This window comes from Hemiscyllium ocellatum, chromosome 9 (genome assembly GCF_020745735.1).
Source record: "Hemiscyllium ocellatum isolate sHemOce1 chromosome 9, sHemOce1.pat.X.cur, whole genome shotgun sequence".
NCBI lineage: Eukaryota > Metazoa > Chordata > Chondrichthyes > Orectolobiformes > Hemiscylliidae > Hemiscyllium > Hemiscyllium ocellatum.
In genome coordinates this window covers 65,413,888-65,429,040 of record NC_083409.1, presented here as the reverse complement: position 1 = coordinate 65,429,040, position 15,153 = coordinate 65,413,888, and positions in this window count along the sequence as shown.

The following is a 15,153-nucleotide window of genomic DNA, read 5'->3' as shown; positions in this document are numbered from 1 at the left end:
TGTTTCCATGCTGTACATCTCTATGACTCTATGTAGAATATTTATTTCAGCTTTTAATGTTTATTGTCTTATAAATCAGCTAGCTCTTGACTCACAGGCTTTTAGCAAGGAGGCACGGTGGCACAGTGGTTAGCACTGCTGCCTCACAGCGCCTGTAGACCCGGGTTCAATTCCCGACTCAGGCGACTGACTGTGTGGAGTTTGCACGTTCTCCCCGTGTCTGCGTGGGTTTCCTCCGGGTGCTCCGGTTTCCTCCCACAGTCACAAAGATGTGCAGGTCAGGTGAATTGGCCATGCTAAATTGCCCATAGTGTTAGGTAAGGGGTAAATGTAGGGGTATGGGTGGGTTGCGCTTCGGCGGGTCGGTGTGGACTTGTTGGGCCGAAGGGCCTGTTTCCACACTGTAAGTCTAATCTAAAAAAAAAGATTATCAGTCATCTAATCAAGGAACCTCTATATAACTCAGCCAAGTTTTAATAATGTAATCATTAACATGCACATGTGTGTGCTGGGGCAGGATAATGGCAACTCATTTAAACATCTTGCAGTACCCAAATCCTATGTAAGTTATTATGCATTGAGTATCTAATGGTTGTTATTACAATATGTAGATAACTATTAATATTTCTTGGAGTAGATAATGATCAATGTCCATGTACCAATTTTGTGCAAATGATCATTATTAACATGAATAAACAATTATAACCATCAAAAATATAAACCATTCTCACAGTGAAGTCTGCTCATGAGTACCAGGACAGAAGATTGGTGGGAGATGTTCAAAAAGGTCTTTAACAGAGCAGAATAATTTAAACAGAATGTTCCTGAGTTACTAGCTTTATCTGCTAAAAGAACAGCATGAAGTTTTTAAAAATCAGTGACCCAGACTCTTCTTAGGTATATCATGTTAGCAGGTAGACTTGAGAGAAAGCAGCTCTAGGACTCCTCAATGTTGATGCCAGATCCCATGAAGTCTCATGGCATCAATTTGCACAGTTCATATGGAGACTAAATCTCTAGCTTCATGCTAAGGATATTTTCTTGGTATATCTGTTTAGATAATTGGCCTTCACCACTGGCAAAAATCTTTTTTTATTAAGTACAATTTCAACTAGTGGAGTGCTTTGGTCACAATCCCACACCCATTCCCATTAACTTCAGTTTTGCAATAGCCCCTTGATGCCATACTCTGTTAAATTGTCATGATGTGGAGGTGCCGGTCTTGGGAATGGGGTGGGCAAAGTCAGAAGTCACATAACACCAGATTATAATCCAACAGGTTTATTAAAAATCACATGCTTTCAGAGCGCTGCTGCTTCGTCAGGTGAAGGTCATTGTCTGAATGGAGATGCAAAGCTGATACAGTATGTATCAAGAACATTATCAAGGACAGAGGTGGATCCATAGATAGAATGTGAAGCTTTGTCTCTTGTAATAATGCTGTATTACATGTATACAGGCATGTATACAGATGCAAGCTCACACTTATTACTGATAATAAACTGTTCCACTGCTTTGCTGGACTACCACAAAGGGTTATCAGCACTTGCTGCTCAGGGAATGCAGAGACAGCAGTGTACTCAGAAGGAATTGATTATGACATTAAATGTAGGGATGTTGCCTGCGTTGAGTGTTTTGAACTATGGGAGAGGCTGAATAGTTTGGGGCTATTTTCCCTCGAGTGCCAGAGGCTGAGGGGTGACGTTGTAGAGGTTTATGGAGTTGTGAGAAGCGTGGATAGCCAGGGTCTTTTCTTCAGGGTGGGGTAATCCAAAACTAGAAGGCATAGGTTTTAGGTGAGAGAGTAAAAATTTAAAAGGGACCTCAGGGACAACCTTTTCAAACAGAGGGTGCTGTGTGTTTGGAATGATCTGCCAGTGGAAGTAATTGAGGCTGGTTCAATTACGACATTTAAAATGCATCAGGTGAGTATGTGAATAGAAAGGGTTTAGAGGGATAGGGACTGAAAATGTGTTGCTGGAAAAGTGCAGCAGGTCAGGCAGCATCCAAGGAACAGGAGATTCGATGTTTTGGGGCATAAGCCCTTCTTCAGGAAGAGCTTATTCAGCCCTTCATTCCTGAAGAAGGGCTTATGCCCGAAACGTCGAATCTCCTGTTCCTTGGATGCTGCCTGACCTGCTGCACTTTTCCAGCATCACATTTTCAGCTCTGATCTCCAGCATCTGCAGACCTCACCTTCTCCTCCTTAGAGGGATATGGGCCAAATGCGGGCAAATGGGATTAGATTAATTTAGGGTAGCTAGTTGGCATGGATGAGTCGGACTGAAGGGGCTGTTTCCATGCTGTACTGCTCTGTAACTCTATGACTCTATTGTAAAAATGCTGCAAATATTTTGTAGGCATGTATACAGATGCAAGTTCACACTTATTTACAGATAATAAACTGTTCCACTGCTTTGCTGGATTACCACAAAGTGTCATCAGTACTTGTAACTCAGGGAATGAAGAGAGGGCTATGTACTCTGCAGGAATTGATTTTGATTATTAGAGTTCAAAGCAGATTGCTTGTTAGTATTGCCTGATATGAATACAGATCCAGGGACATGTGAATCAAATGTTGTGAATGTCCTGCTAGTGTTTTGCCATCCACTGGAGGAGAAATTCATAATCAAACATATAAAAACACCATCCTCTTTAAACTCATGAGGTGTACTTTCAATGGATGGCTAAACGAGCTTTCAGAAGAAGAAGAAAGGAACTTGAAATCCTTACACAATCATTAGGCAGTGATCCCAAATAAGCATGGATTCTCGTATGGGGAATGAGAATATTGATTCCATGCAAGCTGTGAAGTGCAGTTCCAACAAAACTATATGATCTGGGAGTCCTGAAGATAAAATCGAATGCAAGATGTTCTGTCTGGTAGTCCTAGGCCGATTGCCAGATTGAGCTATGCCCTAAAGCAAATGGATCAAGTCAACTCAAGCAAAACAATCAGAAGGAATCCTTACACTGTTGCACACCTGCTTCCAAACATTATTCCATCTGGATAGGAATAATGTGATCAAGGATAGTCCGCATGGTTTTGTGAAGGGCAGGTCATGCCTCACAAACCTTATTGAATTCTTTGAGAAGGTGACTAAGGAGGTGGACGAGGGTAAAGCGGTAGGTGTGATGTATATGGATTTCAGTAAGGCGTTTGATAAGGTTCCCCATGGTAGGCTACTGCAAAAAATACGGAGGTATGGCATTGAGGGTGTGTTGGAGGTTTGGATTAGGAATTGGCTGGCTGGAAGAAGACAGAGGGTAGTAGTTGATGGTAAAGGTTCATCTTGGAGTGCAGTTACGAGTGGTGTTCCGCAAGGATCTGTTTTGGGACCATTGCTGTTCGTCATTTTTATAAATGACCTGGAGGAGGGGCTAGAAGGTTGGGTGAGCAAGTTTGCGGATGATATGAAAGTCAGTGGAGTTGTTGACAGTGAGGAAGGATATGGCAGGTTACAGCGGGATATAGATAAGCTGCAGAGCTGGGCAGAAAGGTGGCAAATGGAGTTCAATGTTGGTAAGTGTGAAGTGATTCACTTTGGTAATACTAACAAGAAGATGGAGTACTGGGCTAATGGTCGGATACTTGGTAGTGTGGAAGAGCAGAGGGATCTTGGTGTCCATGTACACAGATCTCTGAAAGTTGCCACCCAGGTAAATAGTGCTGTGAAGAAGGCATATGGTGTACTGGCTTTTATTGGTAGAGGAATTAAGTTCGGGAGTCCTGATGTCATGTTGCAGTTGTATAAGACTCTGGTGTGGCCGCATCTGGAGTATTGTGTGCAGTTTTGGTCGCCATACTATAGGAAGGATGTGGAGGCGCTAGAACGAGTGCAGAGGAGATTTACCAAGATGTTGCCTGGTATGATAGGAAGATCATATGAGAAAGGCTGAGACACTTGGGGCTGTTTTCATTGGAGAAAAGAAGGTTTAGGAGTGACTTGATAGAGGTGTACAAGATGATTAGGGATTCAGATAGGGTTGACCATGAGAACCTTTTTCCACGTATGGAGTCAGATATTATGAGGAGGCATAGCTTTAAATTAAGGGGTGGTAGGTATAGGACAGATTTTAGGGGTAGATTCTTTACTCAGCGAGTCGTAAGTTCATGGAATGCCCTGCCAGTAACAGTGGTGGACTCTCCCTCTTTCTGGGCATTTAAACGGGCATTGGATAGGCATATGGAGGATAGTGGGCTAGTGTAGGTTAGGTGGGCTTGGATCGGTGGAACATCGAGGGCCAAAGGGCCTGTACTGTGCTGTATTTTTCTATGTTCTATGTTCTAAATCTATGTTAGTTTTACAAATTCATTTGAAGGTGCATTTGCATGATACGAATGAATGGTCTTGTGAAGTGGCCCCAAAATGTTTCAATGAAAGGTTTAAAATTAGAATAGATGGTTGTTACATTGTTTGGCAGACAAAGATTACATCAAATATTACTGCCTGATAACAGTATTCCATGAGATCAAAGGACCAAAGGAAATAGAATCAGAGTTGACCATTTGGCCCTTTGAGCCTGCTTGCCACTCAATAGGATCAAAGGTGATCCAACATTCCTTCTTATCTACTTTCCTGCCCTTTCCTTTGATTCCACTACTGATAAAGAATCTATCTATCTCAACCTTAAATATACAAAAAGATTCTGCCCACATAGCACTCTGTGGCAAAGAGTTCTAAAAACTCACAACACTTTGAGAGAAGTGATTCCACTTCATTTATCTTAAGTCGGTGTCCCATTATTCTGATACTTTTCTAGACATTCCCATGAGGGGAAACATCTTCTTGGTGCATTTGCTTCTTTCCTCCAATTGATCCCTGTGAACCCCACTGGTCACGAGTCACCAACTTGAAAAAGAACCCATTATCCCCACTTGCTGTTTCTTGTCCATGAGCCAATTCTCTACCCATGCAAATGTACCACCTCCAACATCATAGGCTCTTATGATTTAACCTCTTGTGAGTTACCTTGTTAAACACCTTGTCAATTTATATCTGAAGAATTTCAACAGTTCATGCGCATGACAATATAAAGCACTGGTTCAGTATGCCATATTACCACAAATGAGAAAGCTGAGAGCTTTATGCAAATGTTGAAGCAGGTGTTGAGACCAGCTAATCTGGAAAATCGATCAATGTAAACTAGGGTGGAAATGTTCTTGTTTATCTATAAAATCACTAGTCACTCTGTTACAAGGAAATTTCTATGCACATCGCTCATAGATAGATCCCTACGCATTCGCCTACACAACATATGCCAACACATTGATATCTGATATAAAGAGCAGTTGCACAAACAGATATGTGATTGAGATAAGCATAGTAATGTTGGCAAACCAAAAGAGTTCGCAAAAGGAGAATTGATGCTTGTACAAATTACAGCCACAAACAGAAAATCCCTACATGAATAAGTAATGCCCATAGTTTACTCATTTATAGGACATAAATTAATTTTGGATAATAATGCAAAATAGGCAACATTTCACTTTCTGGTGAAAAGAAAATTCAGACAATGTATACGAAGAATTAATGCATGGAGGTCTAAGGTGGATTTATACCCAAGCAGTTTATCCAACAAGGAGTTAACGTTTTTGTTTAGGAGGCAAGGCTCAAATTTACTTCCTGACCTGTTCCCAGTTATATAATTTCAAAAGTTATCACAAATGGTCTCAGCCAATTTAAGTTAGTGGTGGGGAAATTGCCTCTATGAGAGGAAGGAAGGGAAAATATGACCAGCAATAAATTGGAAGGGGAACAAAATTACCAAGCCTTCTGTTACTCTAATGGATTTTACATATCTAGCCATTTACCAGACTAATATGCATATTTGGATTATAAGATTTAATAAATGTACAAAAAAGACATGAGTAAAAGCTGTTCCAACTGACAGCAGGTACTAATATATCTTTGCAATTTATAAAGCATTGCAGCACAGCCTGAAAGATTGCATCAGACTGATAAGCAGAAAGACTTGAAACTGGAAGAGCTCATTGCATGGGAAGACTTGTGACTGCAGGGAAATCATCCATCTATTGCTAACACCATTACCGACATTCTTTAATCTCTTTCTGGTGAAAGCTAAATCAAGGGAATAAAAAGTGGTAAAACAGAACAATGTGAAACACTATTTATGCTACAACCTTAACCCACGGAGAACTAAAACCTCCAGCAGCCTGCAGCAAGTAAAGAATTTGCTGTCAGACATCACCTCTGCGAGTGAGAGAATTACAGCACTCTAATAATGTCCTTCAGGAGTATTAGATAATGATATAAGCTCCTTAGAACAAAGCTCTAATGATTTATGTGGTCATGCGAGGATGATGTCAAGTACAAGAAAGATAGAGAGAGAAAAGAAGTGACTACAGCGTACGGGAAATGAAATATGACACATTGGTATATACAAGCATTCTCTCCTGAGATTGATGAAGCATTACTGAAACTGTTCTATGCATTGTGCAGTACATGACCAAGCAATGCTTGTTGCAAATATTCAGTGTATGAAATGTAAAATATTCAATTCTTCAGGTTGTACACCAGCTGAAGAAATATTTAAATAAACTCTGTTATTTGGTGGGTAGTGGTATAAAATGATTAAATCATTTTTTCAACGAGAATCATGGTGACAGAATATTATCAATGTACTCATGACATGCAAAGACTATATAATTCTGGAAAAGTAATCTGTCCATAATCAAGATATACAGCATTTACTGCAAAACGAAATGCATCGTCCAAGCAGAAAGCTGGTTTTTTACATATTCAATTGCAATTTCTTTCAGTAAAAAATGAGGTCTGCAGATGCTGGAGATCACAGCTGCAAATGTGTTGCTGGTCAAAGCACAGCAGGTTAGGCAGCATCTCAGGAATAGAGAATTCGACGTTTCGAGCATAAGCCCTTCATCAGGAATAAGAGAGAGAGAGCCAAGCAGGCTGAGATAAAAGGTAGGGAGGAGGGACTAGGGGGAGGGGCGATGGAGGTGGGATAGGTGGAAGGAGGTCAAGGTGAGGGTGATAGGCCGGAGTGGGGTGGGGGCGGAGAGGTCAGGAAGAGGATTGCAGGTTAGGAGGGCGGTGCTGAGTTGAGGGAACCGACTGAGACAAGGTGGGGGGAGGGGAAATGAGGAAGCTGGAGAAATCTGAATTCATACCTTGTGGTTGGAGGGTTCCCAGGCGGAAGATGAGGCGCTCCTCCTCCAGCCGTCGTGTAGTTGTGTTCTGCCGGTGGAGGAGTCCAAGGACCTGCATGTCCTCGGTGGAGTGGGAGGGGGAGTTAAAGTGTTGAGCCACGGGGTGATTGGGTTGGTTGGTTCGGGCGGCCCAGAGGTGTTCTCTGAAGCGTTCCGCAAGTAAGCGGCCTGTCTCACCAATATAGAGGAGGCCACATCGGGTGCAGCGGATGCAATAGATGATGTGTGTGGAGGTACAGGTGAACTTGTGGCGGATATGGAAGGATCCCTTGGGGCCTTGGAGGGAAGCGAGTGTGGAGGTGTGGGCGCAAGTTTTACATTTCCTGCGGTTGCAGGGGAAGGTGCCGGGGGTGGAGGTTGGGTTGGTGGGGGGTGTGGATCTGACAAGGGAGTCACGAAGGGAGTGGTCCTTGCGGAACGCTGATAGGGGAGGGGAGGGAAATATATCCTTGGTGGTGGGGTCCGTTTGGAGGTGGCGGAAATGGCGGCGGATAATACGTTGTATGCGCAGGTTGGTGGGGTGGTAGGTGAGAACCAGTGGGGTTCTGTCTTGGTGGCGGTTGGAGGAGCGGGGCTCAAGGGCGGAGGAGCGGGAAGTGGAGGAGATGCGGTGGAGGGCATCGTCGATCACGTCTGGGGGGAATCTGCGGTCCTTGAAGAAGGAGGCCATCTGGGCTGTGCGGTGTTGGAATTGGTCCTCCTGGGAGCAGATGCGGCGGAGACGAAGGAATTGGGAATATGGGATGGCGTTTTTACAGGGGGCAGGGTGGGAGGAGGTGTAGTCCAGGTAGCTGTGGGAGTCAGTCGGTTTATAATAGATGTCTGTGTTGAGTCGGTCGCCCGAGATAGAAATGGAAAGGTCTAGGAAGGGGAGGGAGGAGTCTGAGACAGTCCAGGTGAATTTCAGGTCGGGATGGAAGGTGTTAGTAAAGTTGATGAACTGTTCAACCTCCTCGTGGGAGCACGAGGCAGCGCCGATACAGTCATCGATGTAGCGGAGGAAAAGGTGGGGGGTGGTGCCAGTGTAGTTGCGGAAGATGGACTGTTCCACATATCCTACGAAGAGGCAGGCATAGCCAGTGCACATTTGCAGCTGCAATTTCTTTCAATAAGGTTTAATATACATGTATGTTTTCCATTTAAAGTCTGGTTGAAGATTTGTAGCTCGGGTGTCCGTTGTTGTGGTTCTGTTCGCCGAGCTGGAAGTTTTTGCTGCAAACGTTTCGTTCCCTGGCTAGGGAACATCATCAGTGCTATTGGAGCCTCCTGTGAAGCGCTGCTGTGATGTTTCTTCCGGTATTTATAGTGGTTTGTTCTTGCCGCTTCCGGGTGTCAGTTTCAGCTGTAGTAGTTTGTATGTGGGGTCCAGGTCGATGTGTCTGTTGATGGATGTTCTTGCCGCTTCCGGGTGTCAGTTTCAGCTGTAGTGGTTTGTATATGGGGTCCAGGTCCATGTGTCTGTTAATGGAGTTTGTGGATGAATGCCATACCTCTAGAAATTCCCTGGCTGTTCTCTGTCTGGCTTGTCCTATGATGGTAGTGTTTTCCCAGTCAAATTCATGTTCCTGGAAGCGGCAAGAACATCCATCAACAGACACATCGACCTGGACCCCACATACAAACTACTACAGCTGAAACTGACACCCGGAAGCGGCAAGAACAAACCACTATAAATACCGGAAGAAACATCACAGCAGCGCTTCACAGGAGGCTCCAATAGCACTGATGATGTTCCCTAGCCAGGGAACGAAACGTTTGCAGCAAAAACTTCCAGCTCGGCGAACAGAACCACAACAATGTTTTCCATTAACTGATACTGGACATTATATCAGAAAAATAACAAAAGAAAAGATAGGACTTTTCTACAGAACACGAGCTGCCTCTATTGATAAATATATTGCTTGATTTCATTCTGAACAAGTTTTACTAGTGAAGTACCAAAATGCAACCATGATCTATTCTGAATTTTCTGAGCTATCTCTCACCCTCATCATTACTCAGTTACTTCAAATCAGAAATATCTGTACAGATCTTGTTGAAGATCAGATAAGGCTCAATTGTTGAATCCCTTTGGGCATTATCGTGTAGGCTGTATGATTGAATTGGTAAGATGTCAACATGATTGAATTGGTAAGAGGGAAGAGAATTGAAGGAAGAAGCCAGTGGAGGTTTCTGCTGGCAGGAAGTCAGGGTAAAGCATGGTATCAGTCAGCATCAAATAATAGCATCAAGCAATCAGCTAATTTGGCACCAGATCTGCCTTTTTGGACCTCGTAAGCATTATTAATGTTCTTTAAGTATGCACAATTGAAGATAAGCATGAAGGACCACCTTCCATCAATGCAAATACATTTCAGATGATGTGTTTTTGATATTTTTTGCTACTGCTGAGTTCTAACACTGTACATTCTGAAGAAGGTGACATATATTGTTTGGGTCAATAATGGAACTTTGGAAATTGTGAATTGGACAGTCTACTGAACTGAACACTTACACTTAGTCGTGAGTATACAGTTACAGTGTGTCTTCGACTGGAGTGTGACGTGCAGTAGAGCCAGCAAAGCAGAGAAGTTTTTCACAGAATGAGGAGGTCCTCAGGAAACACTTAATTTACCTGAACCTCAGGCAATATCAGATGAGATTGATGTTTCCAGGGCCTGCTAATTTATATCCCAAGGTACCAAAAGAGGTGACCATGGAAATAGTGGAGGGGTTGGTTAGCATCTTCCAAAATTCTGTTGATTCTATAACAATCTTAGTGTACTGGAATGCAGCAAATGTAATCTTATTGTTTAAAAAGAAAGGAAACATGAGTATCAATCAATTAACCTAACATCAGTAGTAGGGAAAAAGCTGTAGTTTATTATATTGGAGGTGATAACAGGTCACTTAGACTTTATCAGATGGGATTGCACAAAGTGAACATGGATGAATTAAAAGGAAATTGATTTTTATAATGTACAGGAAATTTTTCATGACACAACTAGTAGAATCAATGAAGAAAAACCAGTGGATGTAATTTATTTGGATTTTAAGAGAGTTTTTGATGAAGTCATGTACAAGAGATTACTGCGCAAAATCAAAGGACATGGGATTCTTGATTATATATGGGCATGGATCAAGAATGATTTAGTAGGCAAGGAACAGAGGATAGGAATACTGTGATCTGTATGGACTTTAGGAAGGCATACAACAAGGTTCCTCATGGGAGACTGGTTAGCAAGGTTAGATTTCATGGAACACATGGAGAACAAACCATTTGGATATAGAACTGGCTCAAAGGTAGAAGACAGAGTGGTGGTGGAGAGTTGTTTTACAGACTGGAAGCCTGTGACCAGTGGAGTGCCACAAGGATCGGTGCTGGGCCCACTGCTTCTTGTCATTTATATAAATGTTTGGATGAAAACATAGGAGGTATAGTTAGTAAGTTTGCAGATGACACCAAAATTAGAGGTATAGTGGACTGTGAAGAAGGTTACTTAAGAGTACAACAGGATCTTGATCAAATGGGCCAATGTGCTGAGAAGTGGCAGATGGAATTTAATTTAGATAAATGCAAGGTGCTGCATTTTGGGAAAGCAAATCTTAGCAGGACTAATGCACTTAATGGTAATGTCCTGGGGAGTGTTGCTGAACAAACAGACCTTGGAGTGCAGGTTCATAGTTGTTTGCAAGTAGAGTCACACCTAGAGAGGTAGGGAAGAAGATGTTTGGTATGCTTTCCTTTATTGGTCAGTGTATTGAGTGTAGGAGTTGGGAGGTCAAGTTGCAGCTGTACAGGATGTTGGTTAGGCCACTTTTGGAATATTATATGCAATTCTGGTCTCCCTCCTATTGGAAAGATTTTGTGAAACTTGAAGGGACCCAGCTATGCTTGCCTCTTTATCGGGTATGTGGAACAGTCCACCTTCCGCAGTTACACTGGCATCACCCCCCACCTGTTCCTCCGCTTAATCGACTCTACCTCGTGCTCCCATGAGGAGGTTGAAATGTTCATTAACTTCACTAACACCTTTCATCCCAACATCAAATTCACCTGGACCATCTCGGACACCTCCCTCCCCTTCCTGGACCTCTCCATCTCCAACTTCGGCAACTGACTAACCAAGAACATCTACTACAAGCCCACCAACTTCCACAGCTATCTAGACTACACCTCTTCCCACCCTACCTCCTATAAAAACGCCATCCCCTATTCTCAATTCCTCTGCCTCTGCTGCATCTGATACCAGGATTACCAATTCCACCTCAGAAAATCCCAGATGACCTCCTTCTTCCTACCTCACAATTTCCCTTCCCACATGGTCGACGATGCCCTCCAGTACATCTCCTCCACTTCCCGCACCTCCGCCCTCGAACCCTTCCCTTCCCAACGCAACAAGGACAGAAATGCCCGGTCCTCACCTTCCACCCCACTAACCTCCTTATATATTGTATCATCCTCTGCCATTTCAGCCACCTACAAATGGACCCCACCACCAGAGATAGATTTCCCTCCCCACCCCTATCAGCAATCCAGAAGGACCATTCCCTCCGTGTCTTCCTGATCAGATCCACGACCCCCCACCATCCTACACCCTACTCCTGGCATCTTCCCCTGCCACAGCCGGAAGTGCAAAACCTGCACCCACACCTCCACCCTCACCTCCATCCGAGGCCCAAAAGGATCCTTCTATATCTGATAGAAATTTATCTGTACTTGCACTCATGTCATCTACTGTATCCGTTGCACCCGATGTGGTCTCTACATCGGGGAGATAGGATGCCAGCTTGCAGATCATTTTAGACAACATCTCTGGGACACTCGCACTGACCAACCACACCACCCCATAACTAAATACTTCAACCCCCATTCCCACTCAGCCAAGGGCATGCACATCTTGGCCTCCTCCACCGCAAACCCTTATCACCTAATACCTGGAGGAAGAACGCCTCATATCCCATCTTAGGACCCTGCACACGTGGGATCAATGTGGATTTCACCAGTTTCTTCATTTCTCCTCCCCCCACCCACCTTATCCCAGTCCAAAGCCTCTAACTTGGCATTGCCATCCCGACCTGTTCATCACCTTACCCATCTATCCACTCCACCCTCCTATCTGACCTATTACCTTCTCCCCACATCTTCATCAACCTATCATGTTCTCAACTACCTTTCCCCCAACCCCACCCTCCCTCCTATTTATCAGGCCTCATTCCTGATGAAGGACTTATGCCCGAAACGTCGATTCTCCTTCTAGGATACTGCCTGACCTGCTGTGTTTTTCCAGCACTGCACTCTCAATTCTGATCTCCAGCAGCTGCAGTCCTCATGTTTTCATAGATGGAAAGCAGTGACTACACTTGTCCAATTCCTAGGATTCCTGGATTGCTGTATGAGGGGCGATTAGATCAATTAGATCTGCATTCCCTGTTTGTCTTGGCTGGCGCTACAAAACAAGGGTCATAGTTTCAAAGAGTGTTGAGCTAATGAAATTCTCTACCACAAAAGGCTGTGGCACTGAAGATATTTAAGAAAGAAATAGATTCCTAGAGGCTAAGCCTGTCCTTGAGTATGAGGAGAGAGCAAAGGTATGGCACTGAGAAAGAGGATCAGCCATGATCATGGTGATTTGTGAAGCACACTCGATGGGCCAAATCGCCTTCTCCTCTTCCTATTTTTAAAGGAGGAAAGAGAGGTAGAGAGGTTTAGGGAGGAAATTACCATAGCTTAGTGTCTAAAAGCAGTGAAGGAACAGCCCCCAGTGGTGGGATGAAAGTTATAAGGTTATACAAGAGGCCTGAATTGAAGGCACAGCAGATTTTCAGACTGTTGTAAGACTGCAGAGATATATTGAGCCAATGCCAGTTTGGGATTTGAACATATGCAATTTTTAAACTTATAGCATTAGTGATTTGGAAATCTGTGGGGTTCTTAAAAACACAAAAGTGGATAAATCTCCAAGACCTGATCAAGTGTATCCCAAGATGTTGTGAGAAGCTAGGGAAGATATTGAAGGACCCCTAGCAGAGATATTTGCGTCATGTATAGCTATGGGTGAGGTGCCCGACGACTGAAGGGTGGCTAATTTTTTTGCATTAACTGAAGAAAGGCTGTAAGGAGAAGCCCGGGAACTGTAGACCAGTGAGTCTGAAATCAATGGTGACTAAGTTGTTGGAAGGGATTCTGACAGATAGGATTTATATGCATTTGGAGAGGAACTAACTGATTAAGGAGTGTCAACATGGCTATCTGCAAGAGAAATCATGTCTCGCAAACATGACTGAATTTTTTGAGAAAGTGACCAAGAAGGTAGATGAGGGCAAAATAGTAGATATTTGAAAAGGTTCTGCATCATAAATCAGTTAGTAAAGTTAGATCACATTGGATTCAGGGACAGCTTGCCAATTTACAGAATTGGCTTGAAGGTAGGAGGCAGAGGGTGGTGGTGAAGGTTTGTTTTTTTGGATTGGAGGCCTGTGACCACCACTGTTGTTTATCATTTATATAAATGATTTGGGTGAGAGGTTTTAAAGTAGGGTTAGTAAGTTTGCTGATGACACCAGAATTGTTGGGATTGTGGATATTGAGGAAGATTATCTAAGATTACAAAGGGATTCTTGATTAATTTGGACCAATGGGCTGAGGAGTGGCAGATGGAGGTTTAATTTGGATAAATGTGAGGTTTTGCAGTTTTGGCAAGACAAACAAGGGCAGGACTTATACAGTTAATGGTAAGACTCTCAGTAGTGTTATTGAACAGAGAGACCTAGAAGTTCAGGTGCATAACTCATTGAAAACGGTGTCACAAGTAGACAGTGTGGTGAAGAAGGTGTTTAGCCTGCTTGTTTTCATTGCTTAGAATGTTGTGTATAGGTATTGGGGGATCATGTTGCAATTGTAAAGGATGTTGGTGAGGCCACTCTTGGAATACTGTGTACAGTTCAGGTCACCCTGATATAAGAAGATATTGTTAAATTGGAGAGGGTTCAGAAAAGATTTACAAGGATGTTGTAAATCTTGGGGGGTTTGAGTTTTGAGGAGAGGCCGGATAATCTAGGACTTCTTTCACTGGCGTTTAGGAGATTGAAGGCTGAACCTATAAAGGTGTATAAAATTGTGAGAGGCATAACTAAGATGAATAGCAACGGTCTTTTTCCTAGGGGAGGTGAGTTCAAAACTAGAGGACATATTTTTAGGGTAAGAGAAGAAAGATTTAAAAGGGACCTGAGGGGCAACTTTTTCACCCAGGGGGTAGTTTGTATGTGGAATGAACTGCCAAAGGAAGTGATAGATGCAGGTACAATTACAATATTTGAAAGACAGTTGGACAGATAAATGAATAAGAAAGATTTAGAGAGATATAGGCCAAATGCAAGCAAATTGGAATAGTTTAGTTTAGGAAACTTGCTTGGCTTTGATGAGTTGGACTGAAGGGTCTGTTTCCATTCTGTATGACTTTATGATTCCATGACTTATAGGGAAACTGAACATGATGTGACTTAATTATCATATGAGAAGCAGGAATTTGGTGAGTTTAAATTTATGGAAGTTTGAAAACGGAAGAAGACAAAGAAAGAACCTTGACATTTTATTATAATTTAGAAAAGTCACAGACGGATATTGAATATGGTAAATGATGCATCACCACACCTGACAAAAGAGCAGTGTTCCGAAAGCTTGTGATTTCAAATAAAACTGTTAGACTATAACTTAGTGTCATGTGACTTCTGACTCTGTCCACCTTAGTCTAACACTGGCACCTCCACATCATACTGAAATTTATTGATTGATTTATTGTCATGTGTACTGAAGGACAGTGAAAAGCTTTGTTTAGGAACAACACAGGCAGATCATAGTAAGCTGGGATATACAGATCAGAAGTTGTAAAAAGACTTAGACAAAGGCATACAGGTTACATTGCACAGGGTGTGTGCTAGGCTAGATCAACATTAGCAAGGTCAGCATTATTTGAGACTAA